A 6,021-nucleotide genomic window follows, 5' to 3' on the forward strand; every position below is an offset into this window, starting at 1 on the left:
AACCCTTGTCGTCTGCTCCCGCTCCTCGCCGGCCCCGCCGGAGCGAGGCATGACGGGATTGCATTTTGGCGCACTCCCGATTTTCTCGGTGCAGCGAGTGCATGCACGCGTGGGGTGTCAGCGCTGAAACGAACTCGGAGAGTGCAACCACTCGTGGAGTGCCGGCCGAAACGAACCCGTTCCACGCTGCGAGTGGGCACGCGTGGGCACGAGTGCCGTGAAACGAACTCGCTATATGAAACTGCGAGGGAACGCACCGCGTCAGCGCTATTCTTTAATTTAAAGTGACATATTTACTGAATCCTTGAGGAATAAAATTATCACACGATTATCTTTCGACATTTTCCTTAACATTAATGCGCTCTCCAAGCCGCGTGAGCGGCTGGCAATAGGGATTAAAGGTTTTCCCGCTCATAATAATCCAAGTGCCAGCCTTTTTTAATACGAGCATCTTTGAATTTAATCCAGTTATACCCCTATTTAATCCAAGTTGTCAGGAATATAACCGAAGCTTTCACCAAGTTAATCCCAGCGCTGTTCATTAATCTGGGGCACTCAAACTAATCAGTTCGTATCTGTGAATCAACAATGACTGCTGCTGGCCTGTCAGAAGTATATCAGAGGTCTGATGTGCTTGCAAGTCATGAATAAATTTTAATGTGATATGCGCGTTTAATTGCTGCTTTCTCATATTCCAAATTCATGCGCTTCGCAGTACGCTTGCGTCGTGTAGCGGTTTCCTGGAAGGGCGTCGTCTGTTTCCTTAAACGTCTGCAGAAACTTGGCGGTAGGCTTGCGCCTCTAGTTTGCAGACGATTACACGGAAGTCTCTGTTTGGATGGCTTATTGAGTTCGGGCAACCCTGTCGTGCTGGAAACAGTCGCACAGTTTGACCGCACTGTAGTGCGACGGTGTACCGCTGGCTTCAAATCACGTCGAACTGAACTTTACCTTGCTTGTACGTAAACTGCAGAAACTTACAAGCTGGAACTTAGAAGACGTCTACAGGCGGAGTGAAACCGGTGCCGTCAGCGCATTCACGACGCATCTCAGCTGACTTCTCAGCTCGCCTTCATTTTGTAGCGCTGCGTGCCTTATGGAATATTTTAGCTTGTAATGTAAACTACAGGCAAAATATTAAATATATTTTTAGTTTGCTGGATTAAACTTGCGTGGTTCAAGGACAGCTTACGAAATAAATTGCCAGTGGGTCATGTTGCCTGCAAAATAATGAAGATATTTGGCTTTTTCGTCTCCTTGCGTGGCGCCATATTTGTGGTGTAAAAGGAACCTTTCTGAAACGGGGACACAGTTAGGTCAGCCAATCGGCTCTCGTTTCCTCACCTGCCGATCTTAAACCCTGGATGAATTTGAGGAGGATAGGGACGTCGATAATAATAGAGAGTAATGAATCGCAATAGAGACGGATTGTTTAGCCGTGCGCTCTCAATATGTCACGCGATGCCTTATTGGGCGGTAAAGAGTTTTATCGCTCCCAATACGCTTACGATTAGCTGCGGTGGCAAGACGTCACGTCATGCAATTGATGCGCTGCTCATTGGTGCGTTATAATCCGCCCGTGACGACGTTAGACTGCGTGCGGAGCTGGGCTTTGTTATTCGAGAGTCAGCTGTGCGGACAAATGATAGGCTCCCGTGAGTCGTGGTTAGTTGATCAGCTGGCCTTTTCGCTCGCCTCCTCATGGGGCCGATCAAAGTCATCGGTCTGGGTTTCACACAATCGGAGATTTGACTCCAGTTGAGCCGCTTTGCAAATTAGAATAAGAATAATCTGTATTGCCTCAGGAGAGCCGTGGTACTGCGGATTGGCGACAGCCCGTACCATGAAGGCCTGCGGTTCCACGGCTCGTGATGATGATGATGATGATGATACAAGGGGAGGACGACGCGGTCTTCTCACCATCGCAAGCACCGTTGCTCAGAGGTTCGGGGTTTACAAACACACTTCTACCAGCTCTGAGAAGTGTCTTGGCAAAGGCGAAAAATCTGCATAAAATCATCTTGATTATACATAATTATGGTTAAAATATTTTATATGTACATTGTTCAGGCTTTTTAAGTACACCTTATTTAAGCTTCGCAGGCTTTTGAATTGCCTTCTCTGGGATACTTGTGCGTTTCCTTGGACTCCGCTTGTTACACTCAAGCGAAACCTTTTTTGCAGAAAAAAAAATCTGCGCTTTAACATATTGTCAGAGCTGGCAGTAATGCAATTACTGTAATGAAATTACAGTAATTTAATTACTTGTTCCAGTAATTAGTAATGTAATTCATTACTTTTTGTAGCAGGTAATTTAGTAATGTAATGAATTACTCCAGCGACGGTAATTGTGATTAAATTACCTAATTACTTTTTCGCACCAGGCATATTTTTTGTGTTCACAATACACAAGAGCACTTTTCTTTTTATTTTACTTTTTCTTTTTCCTCTACACCTTTCCAAAAAACGCTCTTTGGTCGCCGCTATGTTGCTGATGCTGGGGGATCGGTGGCCGAGTGGGCTAAAGCGCACACCCAGCTCGACGCACGTGGAGCGAAAGCTCGCGTTGCAGAACCCAGGAATCCTGGCTTCGAGCCCCACCCCTGCCCGTTTCGATCTGGATGAGCATTGTACCGGCGTGCGGTCGTGTATCACTATTGCGTGGTGCACGTTAAAGACCCCAGGCTAGCGGTGTTACTGCACTGGCTAAATTGCTCATCTACAGTGGGTAACAATGTCGCCATGTTCTGGCAGACTAAACTCCTGCTGTATAAACAACTAACGACTCATTTGTTTTTTGCTGATGCTAATGCGGCTGGTGCGACTCTCGCGCCCGCTATCAGCTAGACATTTTCTGCCACTCTCTTGAACTGTGAAAACCCGCTCAGCGCGATTCTCTACCTATGTTTTGCGGTTTTGCATTCGACGTTTTTTGGCCCCTCTTGAAAGTTTCCGCTTACTTTTTCTGATGCATACTGCGTACCCTCTCTGTGTTATCTTCCACTGTGAGAAATAGGGCTGGTAAGTGCCTTCCATTCGAGCTTTTCTGCTCGACATTCTCGGGAAACGAAGGATGGGAGGTAGGTCGAACTAAGGCCTCTGGTGGAACGGCCCTCGACGCGATTTTGCGAACAATGACAACTGTTCTCCCCCCTCCCAGAGATAACGCGCGTAGGGTCCTCAGTCATCTCCAAAAATAGTTGTCCGGGTCGGGGTGGGAAACGGATCAGTCGCGTGCGTTGCTCTGTCCATCGGTAAACATGCAACAGAGAGTTCTAGCTGTGCGCCATGACCTGTGTAAATAATGTAAATAAAGTTATCTGTAAAAGGAAGTTATCAATAGCTCCTTTATATTTAAAAGTATACAAAAGTAATGCGAAAGTAATGTCATTACTTTTAAAAGTAATTTGTAATGGTAATTAATTACTTTCTGGCTGTGGTAATTTGTAATGTAATTTAATTACATTTCAGCAATTTTCAGCAAAGTAATTGGTAATGTAATTTAATTACAAAATATGAGTAATTTGGCCAGCTCTGCATATTGTACGTGTGTTAATTAATATCGCTTTTTGTTGAAACGTCCAGTATTTATTTATGTCTTCATGCGGTCGACCAGGGTACTCACTGTGCATGTGAATGGTAATATAAATAATAATTTTCGTTTAAGGATAATGTTTTTAATATTTTTTAATTCTTCGTGAATATACATATTAACGAGGTACAATTATTCAGAGTACATTGTAAAAGAATAGCACTTCTTTGTATCTTCGCTATATGGATACTTTATTGTTTGAATAATTGCTGTCCGAACATTCCGATTTATAAAAGTTAGCTCTTTTAATATTCCATTGTTCGAATGCTCGCTGTTTGAGCATAATAGTCATAAAATCTTCGGAGGCTGTAGATTCCACATTAAAAATTCTGAACATCACACTTTTTTTAACATATCTTGTTAAAAATTTGATGGAACTTGCAGTACAGTCATTGGGAGTTTGATTTAACGATAGGTTAGAATTACACGAGCCCCTTCAAGGAGGATCTTGAATCAAGCATTTTCTCAAATCAGTCGTCGCTCTTTTATAAACATATACATTGTTATTGTTTGGCCGCACAGGGCCTAATATTCCAAAATTAATAATGTGTTCAGTCAAGCACACCACTCCAAACGTTTTTCAACTTGTAGTACTTGAGGGTTTAGGCCATTTGTTCACTAATTCTCACTTAACGGCTGTAGCATTACACCCGGCGACGAGAAAACGTTTTGGTGAAGAAATTGGTTCTCTTTTATTTTAAGTACCAATTTTGTTTTTCGCTCTAAGTCCATTTCTATACACCAACTCATGTTTACAAACAAACCAGAGCGCCCCCTAGCGGACGCCACCGACGCCGCGCATGCGTGATGGGGGTGTGGGCAAGAAGCTCGCCGTCACCCATAAACAAACCGTTGCAATGGGATGTTTTCGGCGTTGTTGTGAGTCCCCGCGCTCCTTTTCGCGTTAGAATTGCTGATTCTACGTCTTCCTGGCAATGTCTGACTACTTGCGCGGCCTCAGCGAAATTAACACGGCTCGTTACACCGCAAAACTCGGCGTGAATAATGTGACATGCGGCGATTCATTCTGCGTGGACGCCGCAGAATGGACGAAAGCCTGATTCACATGGTGACGTTCTGCTCGCTATTTTCAGTCATGACGTCGCTCGGCTGCAAAAGCCTAAACCGTGGCCGTGATGTCGACGTCGGTACTGAAAATCGCAAGCAGAATCAGACCGAGTGAATTAGGCATAACAGGTCGGTGATGGCCACTGGTAACAATTATCAACATCTCCTTATACCTACTGTTTACACCAAGCCTACTTACAGGAAGCAACCTTCAAACTTGAATGTCTTTTGAAGTATGCACTTCTTATCGCAATTACCGGGTCAACGTTTGGTCTACGGACCGCTGTCGTTTGAACGAGCAGGCGACAAGCAGAAACGTTTGAGAGAGATCTAACGATGAGGCGGCCGTTTGAACGTGATGACGCACTGAACGTAGTCCGCATGTGGTCCGTGCAACTTGACGGTTTTCCCGCGTTAATGTTGGGACAAAACAAATAAATCTGATGACCACAAGTATCCGTGAATTCAATCCAAAGTGCTCTCCGCCCAAGCAGTCGTGGTCCGACGACGTCTTTTTTTCCTTTTTCACGGCCCCTATTCACGTTCTCGGACGAACCGTGCAGGCAGAAAACGAACGAAAACTGACCTTCAAACCGCGACTCTTTTGGTAAAGCCCCAGTCGCGGCGCTTTGCCGAGAAGGCAGGTTTTCGTCCGGTTTCTTCCAAAGTAACACATGAATGTACGTGGCCCATAGCGGTTTCCGCCCAGAGCCCCAGACCGGATGTGCGCCCGACGCGCCACCACCGCGCCGTGACGTAACAGAGATGAGTTTGTGTATATAAGGTGTTTGTTATAAATTTAAACATAATATTGAAAAATATGGATCAGAGTAAAACGGATGTCAAACTTGTTTTATGCGAATTTTGTTAATTTACGTACGTTTGACGGAAAATAAACCCACGATCTCCATAAATATTAACTGTTTAGTTCATGGCAAAATTGTCGGTTTAAAACTGCCATTAATAAAAGCTAAACCAATTTTACATGTTGCACAAAGGCAAGGGGTTCGGATACATTATTAAATAGTGATTTGTTTTTTGCCGCTTAACTTTGAATTCGAAGGCAATAGAAACGCCGAGTTCCAGCTCACAGCATATTGGATGAATGCTGTGACAACTGTATGTAGAGTTAGCGGTGTTCCGTAATACACGAGAAAAACTTCAAAACCTTCCAATTTCAAACTTCAAACTTAAAGCTTCAAGCTTCAAACTTCAAAAAATGTATAACTCCAAAACCAAAACCTAGCGATGAAGCTACATGTTTCAGTCCTTTCCCGATCGCTTTGTGTTTGTCTGAATTAAAATACCTGGGACTCTCTCAAGCGTGTCCTTGATGAGAGATCATTGCGAATCCCGGTTTG

Source organism: Ixodes scapularis, unplaced genomic scaffold (genome assembly GCF_016920785.2).
Source record: "Ixodes scapularis isolate PalLabHiFi unplaced genomic scaffold, ASM1692078v2 PGA_scaffold8__174_contigs__length_109621045, whole genome shotgun sequence".
NCBI classification, from domain to species: Eukaryota; Metazoa; Arthropoda; class Arachnida; order Ixodida; family Ixodidae; genus Ixodes; species Ixodes scapularis.